Genomic DNA, 18,877 nt, shown 5'->3' with positions numbered 1-18,877 from the left:
TTATACAATTGAATTACCTTTCAACTTAAATCTTCTGATCCACTTGTTATCTAAATTAATCTTTCTTGATGGGCAACTCATTTGGCCTTAATCCCACCCTTTGCGCTGCCAAAGTCATATACTTAAAACACTTCATTCTTTCTAATTCAAATTATTAATGATATTTTAAAAAATCTTATAGTTCTATTCTTTTCCTCTAACCAAGAGCCATTATTTAATATTGCCTCATTTTAAGGCTTATTAATTAAAATATTTTCACTAATTAATATATTGAACAATGAATAGCCCTGTTATATTTAAAATATGTTCAGAACATGTTTAATCTTGAGAACCATAAATTATTCTTTCAACTGTTATTTATTGAGCAATAGCTACATTTCATGCAATGTGGTTTCCGTGTGTTATTTTCCCCACTTTTTAATTAGATCACAGTAGAATTGCTGAAACGAAAATTAAATTAAATTCAGGGAATCTCTTAATCATTTTTTTGTCTAAAAGTCATCTGAAATAAAATCTCTAGGCATATGAAAATACACCCAAAATACTCTTATCCCCTTCCTAGGTTTTACAAGCATACATTATGGTATTTAGGTAATCTGATTCGCAGCTTCAGGAATTTTAAGTCCTCAGAGCTAGAAAACTGATAAGCTTTTTTGTCTTTGATTTCCTCAAATCCACAGATAGAAGGTAGAAAATCTAAAGTCAAATCTATTCTTTGATTTCCATTTTGTTAGAGGAAGTAATTTAATAGATATAGTCTGCTACATGAGAAATTGGGATCTAAATATAAAGACTATTTTCCTGTGCCACAGTATTTTAAATCTTTATGTGTTTCATCTAGTTTATGCTTATTTTATTGAGGTTTGAATGTTCTCTAGGAGTAACTATGTTTCTAGAGGAGTTACTTTGAAATATATAAGATATATATATATATATATACACATATATATATACACATTATTTTTATTTAAGATCATTAAGTTTGCAGTAATTTTTGAAATAAAATGACTTTTATAATGTCTTAAAATTATAGAAAATGTATCATAAAATAAGATACTAGATAAATTTCAAAATAATTCTAATAAAATTTTTACTTGGGATCTTACTGAGAAGTAAAAGTGTGACAGAACACCAAGACCTTAGAATGATTTCACATGAAAGATACAATTTACATGGAAAAATGGAACAAATAGCCTTATTACAGTTGCTTCCTCTCAGGTTTCTATAAAAGGAAGTATTAAGAGGCAGTATTTCACTTAAATCACAACTCATTTGGGCCTTTTTCTACTGGAATTTTACCTCTTTCAGAGTGCCTTGGATTTCACAGAGTCCACCCTATGTAATTCCATATACTTTTGTTTAACTCAGCAATTGACAAGACTGTTGTAAATGTCTGCTTCGAATATTTGACTGATAGATAAATGTATAATTTTATACTATTATACTATGCTGGTAAATATTATTTAACCAGCAAACTAATCTGCATTAAATAGAAACTATACAAAAATATGTTAATTGCCATGTAAATTTTCTGGAATACCATAGGACATGATATTTTGAGGTGACTATAACCCCAAGAATGTTAGATTGGAAGGCACTAGGAACAATACCTATATTTAGAATTCATTCCATACCTGGAAGTTTAATTCCTCTCTATTCATGAAGGGATGCTATCCTCACTAAAACAGAATATCAAAGTATTGCATTAAAATTCAGTTATTCCCCAGAAATGAGTATCAACTTACTAATCTCTGTACCCTTGTTGCCATGCTAATATTTTGGGGAACTTTTCTCTCTGGCAGCCTGAGGCATATCAACCAGGCACTATTATGCTTGGTTTTCATGCTTCTGAGGAAGCCATTCCCTCAAGATAGATGACTGCTAACTTCAAGTTGGTTGGTAGAGATATGTTTTATCATCTGCTCTTTCTGTGGGAATCACCACCTACACAGTGCCCTGCGTCCCTGGTGTAGATGGGCAGGATTTGGGGAGCCATACTTCCCAGTCTCAGATGCCTGTTTGTCTCTCATGAGCCATGTAACGAAAACAGAAAGGCAGGAACACAATCCATGGGCTGTAAACACAAGCACTCTAGCTATTGCCGAAGGCTGGAAACAAGTGGATCTCTAATGGAAGTATAAAAATAATATATAATGAGGAAATTAGTGGAGAGGAGAGACAGAAAACTCTTTTTCCTGAAATGCATGAGTTAGTAAGCTGATTTAATTCTTACCCTATTCTATAAAACCACTACACTTATTATTATTAATTCCACACAGTGTACCTTGGAGAAAGACAGATCCATTTATTTAATAGTTTATACGAACTTTATTTTTATCTTTTGTGATAGCAAAATGGCTGTCTTTGGATTTTACTCCTGTATTATAGGCCTCGGTATTAAACTTACATGTGAAATGGCCTAGATATGCCTAGTAGTTAATAGGTGTTACAGGAAGCTCTCTAAAGTGGCACTTCATTTTAATCTCGTTTTCTAAGAAAACATTTTAAGAATGTTTTTTAATGTTGACTAATGATTCTGAATTCATGATTTATAAGTAACATTTCTGAAATGCAGAAATTAGGAACTTCTCAATCTTAAGAACATGACAGTGCAGTCTAACATCCCCAAAGGATAACAAGATTTGAATATAGAAAATACTTTCCAATACATGATAACATTGAAGAACCTAAAAACAAGCTCCTCTAAAAAAAAAAAAAGAATCTAGCTCTTCAAATACTCACTCTCTTGTCCAAGCATTTATTGAAAGTTTATTTATGTATAACACTGTAATTTTTTAGTGAGAATATGTAGATAAAAAAAATAGAATACACAGCTCTTAATTTCAGGCAGCATGAACTTTATCTGTGTAGACCATAAAGACTACAAAAAAGGATATCACTTGATAAGTATTAGATTGGTTCAGGATGTTTTAGAAGTAATAATATTGACATTATATAATGCTAAAACAACAAAAAAAAAATATTTCACTAGTTTAAACAGAAAATGTTCAGATAGCTGTGATTCCAGAAGACAAAATTAGGTTTTTTTTAATTCTAAAAATGTAAGATGGCTCATAGATCTTTCAGTGTAACCAGTGAAAGGCTAAAAATCCAATTATAATTCTCTTAAAGCATGCTAAAAAATACATTTGATACAATTTCCAATCCATTCTTGTGGTATTTCTTTTTAAACTGGGTAGGATAGTTAGGGAAATTAAATATAGTTTTATTATACTGATAATTAATACTACATATAATCATGGCACATTAGAGGAATTTTAAATAAAATTAGTACTAGGTAAAGAATTGCTAGAATCATCACTATTATTTAACTGTATTCCTTGTATAACATAACAGGAAAACAAAATAAGAATAAGTATTAAAAAAGGAAATGCTATTTTTTTAAAGACAAAATATTTGCCTATCTAAAAAATACAAAACAATAACCAGTGAAAGGTATTGGAATAAATAAACTCATTAAGCACAATCGCAAAACAAATGTACATTGATGAACAAGTAGCTTACTGTATCTATTGCTTCATAACAATTTGTTCCCAAATTTAGCAGTTTAAAATAACAAACATTTATCTCACAGTTTCTGAACACCAGAAATATGGAAGTTTCTTAGCTTGGTGATTTGGGCTAAGGTCTCTCAAGAGGTTGCAGTCAAGCTGTCAGCCTGGTTTGCAGCCAACTCAAGATTACAGTAGGGTTGAAGGATATGTTTTCTAAGCTCATGAGTGTAGTTGTTGGTAGGTCTCAGTTCCACACAACCTGTTTGAGGCAGGGATAGAGAGGGAAAGAGCCCAAGATGGAAGCTGCGGTCCAAATCCATCTCAGAATTGACATGCCATAGCGTCTGTCACATGCCATTGGGCATAGAGATCAACCCTGATACAATATGGTCGGGTACTACCTAAGTGTCAATATCAGGAGCTAGGGGTCACTGCTGGACATTTTTGAGGATTCAGAGAAAACAGTCAAAGACAAGGTTACACACCCATACACACAATTTAGGGCAATCGAAATAGTTTGAGATAACATTTAATAAATTTGAGCCACAATCTTATGTTAGCATTCATATTATAATATATGAATAAACATATATATCATATATATGTACATATCTCCATATAAGTGATAGACCTAAATAATAATTTAAACTGAATACTCTACTTTTATCTGTTTTTATGTGCATCAATTTATTAGCATAAATTAAATTACTTATTTATATATGCTTTTTTGAATAAATTTTTAGCACAGAGCCATGTTATGCACTATTTTTAAGAGGGAAAAGATTAACACATTTTAGTGTTCATTTTAATTTTGTTGTTTAGGCCCAAGCTGTCTCCAATATGAGAGGAACATATGCACTTTTAAACCTTACAGAGTAAATTAATTGTTTGAGTATATAAATCATACTTCAAGCTGAAAAAAATCTTCACTTTTACTGACAAAGAATCTTAGGAACTACATTTCACATTAGGCTCCTGCCGATCTTTCCTGTCCTGTATTATATGGAGTGGGTAGGGGAGTGAGTGGGGAGAGATTAATCAAAGAATTTGTATGCATATAAACATAACCCATGGACACAGACTATAGTGTGGAGAATGTCTGGGGGGGGGTGGTCAATGGGGGGAAAAGGGGGGATATCTGTAATATTTTCAACAATAAAGATAAATTAAAAACAAAATAAGAAAAATATCAACTTATCAAAATGAGTTAATAAATGCACAATGTCTGGTATGTGAATTACTAAAATAATTCTCTTTTCCATGTCATGGTACCATTATTATAGCTTGTGGGAGTTTTGTTTTGTTTTGTTTAAATATGTCTTTATTGATTTCAGAGAGAGGAAGGGAGAGGGAGAGAGAGAGAGAGAAACATCAATGATGAGAGAGTCATTGATTGGCTGCCTCCTGCACGCTCCCAACAAGGGATGGAGTCCACAACCTGGGCCTGTGCCCTGACCAGGAATTGAACCTCGATCTCCTGGATCTGAGGTCGATGCTCAACTGCTGAGACACATCTGGCAGGGCCATCTTTTTAATGTCATTGTCCTCTCCAAGGATCAAGCGTTATCAGAGAGTTGTTGCAAAGAAGTGTCAAGATATGTGATTATGCTTTAATTTATGCTTAGACTACTAAAGCAGTACATATGTATGAAAATATATTAAAACACCTGGCCCACAAATATTACTATTTTCAAGGCTAGGAAAGAAAATTAGTAAAGGGAATGTACTTGGCCAGGCCCTCATCAGATCCAAATGAGATAAATGTCGAAATCTTTCCCTGTTTGAGAAGATGTACAAGATCGATTTCCCTAGTGATCTAAATAAATTCATTCCTAATCTGCAAGTAATTGACATTCAGTGGTTAGAATTTAATTGCAATACTTATTTAAGTAGCTAATTTTAATGAAGGCAAAGGGTCATTTTTAGTAATCTTGATTAGAGGAATAAATAAGGGAGTAAATTAATGTTCTGAGTTTTCATACTTTTTGAAACTCATTTCATTGGTTCTGAATAAAAAAATAAGACCAGACTGGCACTAAATTTAAATAGTTTTTATATACATGGAAAAATATGTCTTGTGAGGATTTACCCTAATTAAAAATTCAACTTTTGAACATCATATTTTGAAATAATATTTTAGAAGTAAAATATAAATACCAGTTTTTTATATCTTCAAAAAATGAACTAACTTTATTTTATAATATATATTCTCTGAAGTTTAAATGCTGCCTTACTCACTACCGCAAATTTATTTTTAAAAGACCTTTTGCTTCAAAGTTGAAGCATGCACTTAAGATTTTGAGGTCTTATGAATTAAATTACAAATACATTCACATCACCTATCTGATGAATGAATTTCACATTTTTAATATCATATGACATTTGGGTTATTAGTCACATTTATCAAATATGCCAAAGTTATGTCTATACTTATGAGGTGGTGACTGAAGACGACAAAATAATTGCTGTATTATTCTCTACCTTTTCTAAAATTTTTATTTTATTTTTAGTTGTACAGCAAAACTGAGCAGCAGGTGCAGTCTTCTCATCTCCCCAGCCCCCGTGCAGGCACAGCCTTCCCTGTTATCAATAATAATTGATAAAACTACAATGACACATCATTCTCACCCAAAGTTCACCTTGGTGCTGTTCATTCTATGGGTTTTAACTAATTTAAAATGACATATCTCCACTATTATAGTATCATACAGGGTAGTTTCACTGCCCTAAAAATCCTCTGTGCTTTGCCTATTACCTTTTTAATGGCTAATAAAGGCTTGACCTTAGCTAAGTGTATAAGACTAAAGTAAGTGAAGGTTTAATACAGTGTTTAGCCATTAAAAAATTTTAAAGAAAGGAGAAAATCTCAAGGCATGTGAAACTACAAATGTAACCTGGTTTTCTAGATGCAAAGTGAGCTCTATTTCCCTTATGTTAAATGTTAATTATTTCTCCAAATTTTCATTTTTGAACTTAAATCGGCTGACCCCGATCAGATTCCTTCATGGTTTAAGAGGAAGGTTTCTCTTTCATCTTCTTTCTTTCTCTCTTTACTCTTCTTTTTTTTTTTTTTTTTTAAATTATAACACTTAGACGTAAACAGCTGCCAGATGGGGTGAATCTTCGAGGCTGCACACTCTCTCCCACTGCAGTTACAGAAACTTCAGCTAAACACTGCTGCCTTTCACAGCCATCTGTAAGAGCACCTTGACACAAGAGAACACTCACACCTGTTTGGGTGATAAATTTAAAAACACCATATTCTGAGAGGATAGGTTCACTATCCTCTGAAGTGCAATGGGCCCTGCAAAGCTTTCCTTGTTACCAACTATCACAGGATAGAGATAGAAACATCTGCAGACTTTGGTGTCACTTTCCTAGTGCCTTTGTTGGAAATTTTAGGGAAATGTTAATTTGGCCACAAGACTCTCCTTGTAACAGTGAAATGGTCATAATCTTCCTTGGAGAGCAGGTGGTGGGATATATAGTACAGAAGGAGAGCAGAAACCTGTCTGAATTCTGTGTTTTAAGAGCTGATGAAATGGCTGACAACATTGCCACCTAGAAACTACCATGAGTTCTGTGAGACTCCCTCTGTGAAAATGTTGACAATATTGTTCTGCCACGAAGCTTTGCTTTTGAGTGGAGGAGAGCACATCACACTATGGCAAAATGAACTGTCCTTGTTCTCAAGCTTCAGATAGGCTCCTTGATACTTATTTATTGCATAACAAAAATATAATGCATCCCCATGGGATCTTCTAAAAGTGTCTTAAACTATATTAATCTCCTATCAACTAAAAAGCATTTTAAGCAGGGGCATAGCCACGGTCACACATATAACATTTCAACATAGTTTAAAATTAGTTCTATCTCTGGAAATTAGTTCCAAAGCTATTTTTCTCAACCCCACAGTACTTTTAATATAAGAACAATACTTGCATGCAAAATGACAGGATCAGGGGGAATTCTTGAAAATGGGACTAAAGAGGGAGACTTGAACTTCAGTGTCAATATAAAGAATTTGGTCTACTTGGGCAGCAAGTATTTGATAAAATCACAGGACCTTGAAAGATTTTTTGGGATACAAAAATAAAAAAATATTTGCTTTATCATAGTTTGGTTAAATGTAGGGTTGCCAGGTAAAATACAGGAAGTCAAGTTAAATTTGAATTTCAGATGATGGACAATATTTATTATGAGTATATATTACATACTTGTGCTAAAAAATTCTAATTATATACTTACACTAAAAAAATGTTAGTTGTTGATCAGATTTTCAAATTTAAATGTGCATCCTATATTTTCCTCTGCTAAATTTGGCAATCCTCATTAAATAGCAATTGTATCACATATTGTTGGTTACTTAGTCAACAGGAATTTCTCCTTTCTTTCCAATGGATTAGCTCTAAAAGATGAATTCAGATCGGATTAAGTCTGTCTTGGCTATTCTGTTTCCTTTGCCACTTATTGGCATAGAGGGAAGATAAGATACAGCCAATGAGAATGAAAGAGAAGCTATTGAAGGCCTCTAAAGGAGAATTGTTATTCTTGATTAATGAGGGGTGGGAGGGAATGAGAAGAGTTGTTTCTACTGAGCCTACAGTGATCAAACCATCAGCCCCACTGTTTCTCACATAGAAATTTACCAGATGGCCGCAGGAATGACATGACCAACACCAAGCAAAAGAGATCAAAGTTTAAGAATGCTCACAACAGTGGGGAGGAGGGGCTTCACCAGACAGAGATTGGTGTTTACAAGGCAATCGAAGAAGCCACAGTATTATAGAAGTAAAAGCATTTCTTTGTTAAATAATCGGGGGCTACATTTAGTATGAGATTACTTGATGTGTTATATATGAAATCTAACTGGCAGTTATAGATTTCCCTCAAAAGGAAATTTGTTTTCCTATAATTCTCATAGTATGTCATAAGGGTAATTTGATCAACCTAACACATTAGGTATGGAGTATGTCATTTAAGGAGGAGTGGACATAGGAGAGGCAAGTAGGAGGACATTGGTAAGCATCAAGGATTTATGACTCAGAAATTACAGATTAATAAACTCTTCATACTACAGTAGTGCAAGAAGAAAGAACATTGCATCACCTTTTTACTTTGTTTGAATTATTGTTACATAGGCTATCGTATTGGGAACTACGATGGTTATCTTGTAATGATGACAGAATCAACACACTGAAAATAGCAGAAGTGATGAAAAAAGCCTGGGTTCCTTATATCAAAACTGGGTTGTCATACAAAACTTTAGACCGCGTACCTCTTTGACCCCTTGTTATAAAAAATTCTTAAATATTTACTCATTTATTGCTTGCAACCAAATGCATATCAACAAAAGATTGAAAAGTCTCAATTCCTTAATTTCTCTTTTTTCTTTCTGTTTTTTTAATCTATCTTTACAGACTTCAGAGAGAGAAAGGGAGAAAGAGAAAGATAGACACATCAATGATTAGAGAGTCATTGATTGCTGCCTCCTGCATGCCCCCCACTGGGGATCAAGCCCACAACCAAGGCATGTCCTCTGATCGGGAAGTGAACCAGGATCTTCTGGATCATAGGTAGATGCTCAACCACTTAGCCACACTAGCCAGGCCTAATTTCTCTTATTTCTAAGAAAGGAAAAACTCTCAAGACAACTGTGGAATTTCTCTCTTATATTTAAAAATATTTACTTGGTTACTATCATGTACCATATATTGTTTGGGACACTAGATATAGTCACCCACAAGACAAGCAAGTTCCTCAGCATTAGAGCCATAGCATTAGAAATGAAGAGGGAGGGATCCTAGAATTTAGCCAGGGAACCTAGGTGAAGTGATTAAAAAAATGATGGATTAAACTTGGTAGATGAAATAAAGAATTAATGACATTTAATTCTGTGATGACTTAGCCATCCATCTATAACAATTATGCAGTAAGTTTTACATACAGAATTAAATCACAAGAAAGCATTAGAGGTAGAGAGATATATATGAAACTCACAACTACATAAGTGGAAGTTAAATGATGTAGGGAAAGAATGGAGGTAGAGAAGAAAAAAAATAGGGGGGTGGAGGGAGCCCAGGGATGTTTTCTGGCATATTCAGTTTATTCAGAAACAGGAACTATTAAAGAATAAAGAGAAATAGCATCCCATGAGAAATATCAGGAATTCTTTGAAGATCAATTACATTAAACACTGCTGAGCAGTTGCTTAAAATGAAGACAAAGCAACTTCATTGATTTTAGCAATAAAAATGCTCTTTGTGACCTTGGCAGTAACTTCAGGAGGTATGGTTTGAACTGGATTAGGTGAATTAAAATGAAGAGAGTCTCAGCACTTTCATGTGAATTGTTCTTTGCAGTAAATGGGAAAAAAAAACAGAGAGAGAGACAGAAGATCAAGAGAGACGTGTGATCAAATCTGTATTTGTATGCTTCCAGTAGCTGCTGGAGTATAGTTCATGAGTATTAAAAAGGGGATGACTCCCAGAGCAAATGTGAGAACAATAGTCTGATAACTGATAACAGAAAAAAGATTTTACGCTGTGAAATTAAAGACTATAAGGCCACATGTAAGTAAGATTGCTCAGTTGCTGATGGGATAATTATAAGGTCCTATATGATGGGATCCATTTTCAAAATAAGTTTTCAGGCAACATTATGAATGGGGGAGGTGCTGCTGGTTTGAGGAGAAACTTGAAAATACAAAATAATTGTCTGAGATCAAAATAAAACAAATGTAATGGAGACACATTTGGATTGCTTGGTAAAGTTGCCATTTGAGTTTTATATATTGAATTTAAGTTGAAAGCAGTCATTTTCTTTGGAAACTTTAAGAGCTTGGATATTTGGATTCAACCATTGTTTAGAATTCATATAGGGATATGAGTAGAAAGCAAGAATAATGATTACTGTGAAAAACTGATGTTGTTAAGAGTTCGGGGGTTTTAATCTGTTGAAAGAACTGCTAAAATATGAGAGACAAAGTTTTAAAGGAGGTAGAGTTATTGTGCATAACAAGCTCCAGGTTGTGACTATGAGAGTGGTTGGAGAAAAACTGGAGATAAGATCAATGATCTGAGATAACTAGTTATTTGAATTATTACATGAATTACATACATGGGTGATATATTTGGAAAAATCACAGAATTAGAGATGAAGAAAAAACAGAGCTCAGCAATTGACCAATAACTATAGAAATAAGCAGGGAATCTGAAGCTGAGAGCAAAGGGAGACAGTAGGTGGTACTATGTCTGACAACATGCTCAATAGATCTGAGCTTTTGAAGCAGAAAAGAAATGTGGTTTGAAAGAGGCAATGAACTTTTATGCATTAGATGTGGAACAATAAGGAAAAGAATAATGATAATTTAAAAAGTCTCCATTTAAGAAGACTAGTGGGAGATAGTGTCCTCAGGAGACCATGAGCATTCAACTGATGAAATAAGTCTCAAGAGTTCTTTAGAGGAGACATCATGCTTTGTTCATACTTTAACTGATATTTCTTCTGAAGTTCCTGATGATCTTTGAGGTGGTCTGGAGCAGAACCAGTAACTTTCACTGGTATATTGAATCCTCTTTTATTTATTTTTTTTCCTCTAATGCCAATAGTAACCAAGTAGTCATTTGTAGAAATATCAGAAACTCCTAATGTCCATGTCACTTTGGAGGCCTGGGGAGGAGTTTTATTGGACATTTAAAATACCACCCCCCCATGTTATCCTGATGGAAAATCAAAATAGCAATGACAGCAATAGCACCAAGCCAAAGCTATATAGAGCAAATATTTAATATGCATATTAGTTTAATATACATATAGAAATACCTCAATTGTTTGTTCATCTTCTCACCTGTATTTAAGACACACACCCATACACACACACGTGCCACACCACACAGAATAAGTATCTTAAAACATCAAGGGTTTTAAAATCCTTCTAACACAGTGATTAGTTGCCATATAATTTGAAACCTGTATTGAGATGATTTTGATGTGGTTTAAAAAATATGGGACTTTTATGACCCTGTAAAAAGTTAATGATGTAACATTATTTTAGGTAATGATGTGAAGGTCTATTTTGGGGTCTTTACCCCAAAACATCTAAGATTTATATATTTTATTACCCAAATTTGGAGTTAGTCCAGGACAATTACATTTCTTGAATCCAGAATGCTAACATCATTTCCATTAATGTTTAAGTTCAAGGGAATATAGTAGACACTGTTAAACAAAAAATTGTTTTGCACCTATACTAACACTCAATAACAGCTCAAACTCATATTTGTAGTCATGCACTTTGACAATTCTAAAATATTCTTTATAATTGATTGTGTATTTGAACACCACTGAGTTGCAAAATCAATAAATATAGTAGCTTTGTTCTACATCTCTGATATAATCATGCCTAATCTATATTTAAGTCAAATACTGTAGTTAAAATGTTTACCACAGTTAATTGCAATTAGTCATAAAATGATTGAAGGTATGTTAATGGCCTCTAGAAATTAGTGACTTAACCAATCCATGAAGATCATAAGCTATCATTTGAGTGATTATTGTTTACTGTATTAAACATTTTTCAAGAAGTCATGTAAATCTCAACTCAACACTATTAGGTGAAAATATTATTATTATTATCATTATTATTATTGCCATTTTCCTTATTAAGAAAGTGTGTCATAGAAAATTTGCGTAATTTTCCCAAGATCAAATATCTAGTTAGTTGTGCACCAGGCAAACTAAGTTTCAAAAATCCTGTTTCTCACAATGTCACCCATCTTATTCTAAAAACATAACATTGATGGTCATTTGTCTTTGAATACATTGGATTTACTTTGTGAAATATTATTTCTCAGAAAATTGAATATAAGTGGGTAAAACAAAATGAATTGCCTTTCTCTTTTTATTAGCATAGTTACAGATTTACACACTTTGAAAATAACCTAAGGAAAAGCAATAAAAAACACACACATGCTTTTGTGAAGTTTGCAAATGTCAGAAAAAAAAACATTCAAGTTATCAAATTAAATCTTCAACTCAAGGATGAAGCAATGTCTGTTTAACAACAGAACACCGGAATAAAATATAAAGAATCCATGGGTTCTGTAAGATGTTTTATTCATATATTGATAAATGAATACATTACTATTTGAAAACACTTTCATTTTTGACATAACCTACGTCATGGAATATGAGTAGTTTTATATTTTTTAATGCATGGTGCAATCATAGTTACACGATTTTATTTCATTAAAAGAAATAAATCATTGTTATTCCCTTTGATGTTAAAACCTTACTGAGTAAAATCTGCTCTATAGTAATTTTAAGTTTTATTTTTATTTTTGTGATGGGAAAAATCAATAATTTCTTGAAATGAAAATGAATGCATAAAGCAACTCATTTTTTATTGCAATTAAAATAAACCTGATTCATCTTAGTGATGGTTTCTTTCAGATGTATGCTGATGAACATACTTCAGTTGTTCTAAATTTCAAGTATAATAATTTTCTAGAACCAAACCTGAAATACAGCCCAAGAATCTGTAGATTGACAGTAGGTAGGAATTGCAAAGTCCTGTGTACTCAGGTTGCCAGATAAAATTCAGTTTGTGCAGGTGTTAAAATTTCATTTAAACAACAAATATTTGTTTAGTGTATGGCCCATTTGGGTCCTAGAAGTATTCACTATTTACCTGAAATTCAAATTGAACTGGGTGTCCTGTGTTTTGATTTGCTAAATCTGGCAACTTTTTGGATCCTGCGTGGCTCTTTGGGCCTCAGTTATGTTTTTGCCGTTTATCTAATTTATCTTTATCATAATTTTGGATTTAAATTCTTTAAAATTCTGCTGCAATTTATTTTCCAAAAATAATTAAGTTGCTTCATATTACCATGAAGGGTCATCCAGACAAGTGTTATTAATGAGCAATATGCAGTATGATTTGAATATATTGGCAAAACCAAGCACTGGCACTTAACAAGAACTGATTCCATTCTCAGAATATCCACAGATATTTTGGCTAAACAATAAAGCACGTGTCATACACCACAGTTAGTGGAAAACTATTCTGAAGACAATAACTAGTGTAGAAATCTTTTATAAAAGAATGTATAGGAGTACATAACTCTATAGCTTTTTGCTACAGAAAACCATGTTTTTCCGCTTGTTTTAAAATTTATTTTTAGCTTGTAGTCACTCACTCTTTTATTCAATTCTCATTGTTAATTTGAACAGATAATTTAGAAAGACTGGTGAAGCACAAAATGTATTTGTCTTGTTAATTTCGTTAACAACTGAAGCTACAAGGAGAGTGCATTTTCATAAACAGCCATGACAGCTGCCTAGCTAAAAGCATGGATTCGTCATTCAGCAAATAATCTCTAAAGTGAAGTCAGAATACTTCCTCCCATGTTCATTATTCTCTGCTTAAAAAAAACCCAAACATCCAAACAATTATCGAGAAAAAAAATTCTATAGCCTTTATTATGACCATTTAGGAAAAGAGAGAAAAAAGGGAATCTCTACTCTGTAAAAACACCCTCATCTTAGAGTCTCCAGGATAGTATACATGCCCGGGGCTTCCAAAACCATCTCGCCTGGACAGCCCATGTTTCCTGTTTGAAGAGGAAAGAGATGCCATGACCTCCCTCAGTAGTATCTCACCTCATTTTATATCATGGATGATGAAGAAGTTGATCAGGTTTTAAAAGCTCTATTAGGCAACACTATAACTTCTGCATTATCAGTTCTGATTTTTTAAAAATCCCAAATCAGAACATCATAATTATAGGTGACTGCTTTATCTTATTTTTTTACTCAGTAACTCCTATTTCAAGTATGAAGTCCCACTTTTTTATTCTAAAAGTAACATTAGAGAAAATAATTTAAAAAATTATAAATACTTAATTTTGCCACCTCATAAAATAGTTTTAGAAAGACCCTTCTAGCTCTTTTCCTATGTATTTGTACCTATATAAGTGAATGCCTATCCCATTATTGTAATACACATGTACTTTTCATTCTCTGATTTACTACATAATTAATTATGCTGTGAATTATTACTGTAATGGGTTAATAGTTAAGTGATTTAAAAATATTATTAATGTAATTTAATTAATTCTTTTTAATATCTACAAAGTAATTATATTGAGGTTGTGGGCATGATACAGGTCAATTCTTGTGAAAGATTCCCTTTCCTTTGGGAAAAATAGCAGAATCATCCCTTTCACATATGTTTTACAAAAGAAACTGTAAAGTCAACCCATTTAAAATATATATAAAGGTCATTCTATATCTAAATGCAAAAGTTTCTGAGGTATCAAGTGTTCTGTTAAGTAAATTGGGTTGTTTTTAGTTGCATACATAAAGAATTAGCCATTTAGAACTTTAAAATCACTTAATTTTGACTAGTTTGCTAGTGTTCAGGGTCCATCACAAATGTTACTTAAATTTAAATAATCTTGGATTTGAGAATGTTTTATGATGATTAGGTAGGGCTGAGGTGACCTGTGAAAGAATTTCATGTAACTGTGAATCATTTCTATATAGGATTAAGTGGGTTTACTTGAGTAGAGAGGTCATTGGACACAATGTTGAGCCTCTCCTTTGTTATGTGGGAGTCTTGTAGGACCATAAGACTCTCACATTGTATTTAGAAATGGGGAATCACTTGTTTGTGACATGTAAGTATTTTCAGTACTGAGACTCATTAAAATGAAGTTTTGGTAAAGCATGGCTGTTTGGGGGGGAGTTGAAAGAGAGCTAAATTTATATAAGATATAAATAAGTACAAGAAAGCATTCTAAAGAATTCTGGGACCTCTGGATCAGCAAACTGACATGGAGAGTGAACCAATGCAGCAAATGACAGCTAGCATGACTAATTTTTAAAACATGTAAGAACAAACTCGAAGATCCAAAAAATATTTTACAAAAATCCTAAATGTATTTTAAATTCTCACAGGATGATTGCACTGTAAGCAGCCAGCAACCGAACCTGTTTTCCGTTTTATATCTCTATCTTATAAAACACTTTTTATGGGAATTATTTTTATTTGTTATGGAAATAAATCATAAAATATAATTCTCTTTAAATAAACTTGCATTATAGAAAAGTTTCAAGGAACTAATGTATCCCCTGAAGCAGGCCTTAGGTACCTGAAGCAATCTGAAGGTACAGACATTACTGTTTACTCCAGTTTACTACACTTAGCTCATATCCTTTTCTTCTGTCATATTTTTCCACAACTTGCATTCTTTATCAAACTTGTATAAAAACGCTCAGGTTTAACCATTTTTCCTTTGGAAGTCTACTTTGTCAAGTAAAACTTAAATAAATGGGTACACTTTTCTTTAGTTAATCTGTCTTTTCTTACAGAGACCCAGTTGAAAACCTATATTTTTCCTCCCCTATACTTGTCTACATTCCACCCCTACATTGCAGAACGTAAACACTTCTGTTCCTTTGAAACTCATCAGAAAGTACCTGTTCGATTTCTTCTAAGTATTATAGAAAACTAACTCACAGAAACAATAAACATTTCTTTTTTATCGATTGTGATTTCTGTGCCAAGATCTGTGCGATTGTCTTGTTAGGCATTATCTTGCATAATTTGTATGGGGAAAAATAGGGTAGATTTCACATTTTCAAAGGTGAGCACTGAGAACTATTAGGCTCTTTGCCAATTGTCACAGTGAAAATAGTGAAAAGAGTAAAAATCTGGTCCCAGTTCTGTCTGATTGCAGAGCCTGTACCCTTAAAAATTGTTCCGTGCTCTATCTTTCCTCAGTCTCCCGACATTAGAAACTAACATCTACAACACACACAGCTTGTATGCTAAACTACCAAAAACAGACTTTCTGGTTGAGAAACAAGTCCTGCCATATCAAGGACTCCTTTTCATGTGTCCCTCCTCTCTGAACTGGCTTTTGCCCATGAACTCATGTAACTAGCTGGCCCAGCTCTCATTTTCTTCAGTGTCTCATTACTGCCTCCCAGATCACACTCATTAAGTGAAATATCTGGGGTACGATATTCTACCTACACTTCCATACTATTTATTTTGGGGTGGGGGTGCAACAGCCTAGTAGTTCAGCTACCTGATTACTCCCCCATTCTTTTGAGGGTAAATTTGTGCTAAGGAGTAATTTTTACAGCTGTGTTTTGTACATTTAGTTCTTTCCTACTATAAGTTTCCCTTGCCTGCCCTTCAAGTGGATTTTATTTATCCCAGGCCAAACAATCAAGAACAACCGAAATTCTTAGATACATTTCCTGCTATCACAACTTCCCAGTTACCATTCAAGGCTTTTCTGTGTTACGAAGTGAAATTTTTGCTTTATGGGTATTGGGAGTGGTGGAACATGATAACCTAAACAATGAAATACGCTCCATTCACTTGAAAATTCCATATTTTCCCTCTTTCCCTGAGTTGTATTTTTTAAATTAATTCCTTTGTATTTAAAAAATATTAAAAATCAACTGTCTCACAACAAAACAAAAAACTATGTCAAACTCACTTCCCAGTCCCAACATCATCTATTGCTGAGTGTCCTTAAATATCAAACAGTATTTTATTTATGTAGAAAAGAATCAAAGTTTCAGTCACCTGCATTCCACTGATTTGCTATTTTATTGGAGCTACTCTAGGCTCTGAAACTGTAAGACAGCCTTGCCTGTCATTGTCTTGCAGATGCAAAAATTAAAAGTTTGGCACTCAGGGGGAGAAAAGAATAGCAATGATAGCAACCATAGCAAAACCCTGTTCCTTAGCTGCCTTTCTCATTTGCACTCCCAGTTTCCTAACTGCCCATCATCTAAAATCTCAGTAGCTATATTTTTGCACTGTCAGAAAATAATTTAAAATATTCTCTGCCAGCATGGACACAGGGCTCTCCCTCTTATAAGCCTACAATTTACATCTGTTAAAATTAAAATACATGACCTACTGCAGCAGGAGAAGTAATGTGAACTTCACAGTATTCTGTAAACTGCTGCTCTAAGGCTAGAAATGCGGGTAGGAGGTTCAAGCGCTATGCATTTGATCTTAAGATTTTGCTAAGTCAGGGAAAATTAATGTGTTCAGGGGATAGGACATCCAATCTGCTCCTGGACAGCATATTGATTGCATAAACTGTGATTTGCTATCTGGATAAAGAAATATTTGGAAATCACAGTTGGAGTTGGATATTTGGCAGATTTCTTGAGAAGCAAACTCAATATGTTAGAAGATTTACTCCATCCTTTACTTTTAAAATATTGTTTCTGACTGTAATTGTGCAATGTGCTTTTTTGGGGGGAGGAGGTGTTGGAACATTCACACCTCAACATATCCATGGATGTAACTTTATTTTTCATTTTTTTGGCTAAATCCTATATCATTTATAGATAAATGATGAGAAAAAAATGTTAGTTTCATAGCTTAAAGGATTCTTATGAGCATTATTAACTTGTTTTCTAGGTAAGAAAATAGGTGTAGGGAGGCACAGCTAGTTAGTGGAAATGCTGGAACTGGATCCGATTTTTCTCACTTGAGGTCATTCATTAGCAACTGGAGGCAGCAGGTAATAGTTGAGAACTGAATAGCTTCATATGTGCTCTTTCATTCAATATGTTATCATTTGCAGTTTGAAGTTTAGTAGCTATCTCTGCAAGAGTGAAATATTTACATTTTTAAAAAACCATCAGCCTAGTAGAGGCTCTTCCTGGAAAGAATCATAAGCCATGTTTGTATTATTTGGTTGCTCTGATTTAATGCCTCATCTTTCAAATGTGATAATTGTAGTATCTACCTCACAGTGTTGTTTGAAGAAATACTTGAATGAAGAAGTATAAAGCACGCGGAACAATACTAAACACATGGTAAGTGTCATTTATATAGTTTGTTATCATTAGGGCTTTGCTGTTCTAGAGAAAAAAAAGTTAAAACTTAACCAGTTGAAACATGACTTTATACTTTACTATTGAAACATAAAACCAAGTGAATTTTCGCTCTGAATGAGACAGCCAATGTTGTCTCATTTGGGAAGCAAAGTATCTGAAAGTGCAATTAACCATTTTAATGGTGGCTTGTATAACACAGAATAGCTTCAGTTGTGATTCATTTGACAGACTGAGGTGGGAGAATGAAACAGTGATGGCACATGTATGATTTCCACTCCTGTTCATCAATGAGCCTACTCTTCCAGGCCCTGAGTTGATATAAAATACTTTTGTCTTTTTTTATTGGAGGGAGGAAAGGAAAGAAAAACATGGGGGGGGGATCTTCATTAAAGTCACTGAATTATATATTACAGATATTTTCATGGAATATTGGCAACCTGAAGGTAATATTTAAATAATTTCTCAGCGTGTTATACTCTATG

This window comes from Miniopterus natalensis, chromosome 1 (genome assembly GCF_054644295.1).
Source record: "Miniopterus natalensis isolate mMinNat1 chromosome 1, mMinNat1.hap1, whole genome shotgun sequence".
Classification (NCBI taxonomy): Eukaryota; Metazoa; Chordata; class Mammalia; order Chiroptera; family Miniopteridae; genus Miniopterus; species Miniopterus natalensis.
This window is presented reverse-complemented; position numbering follows the sequence as displayed.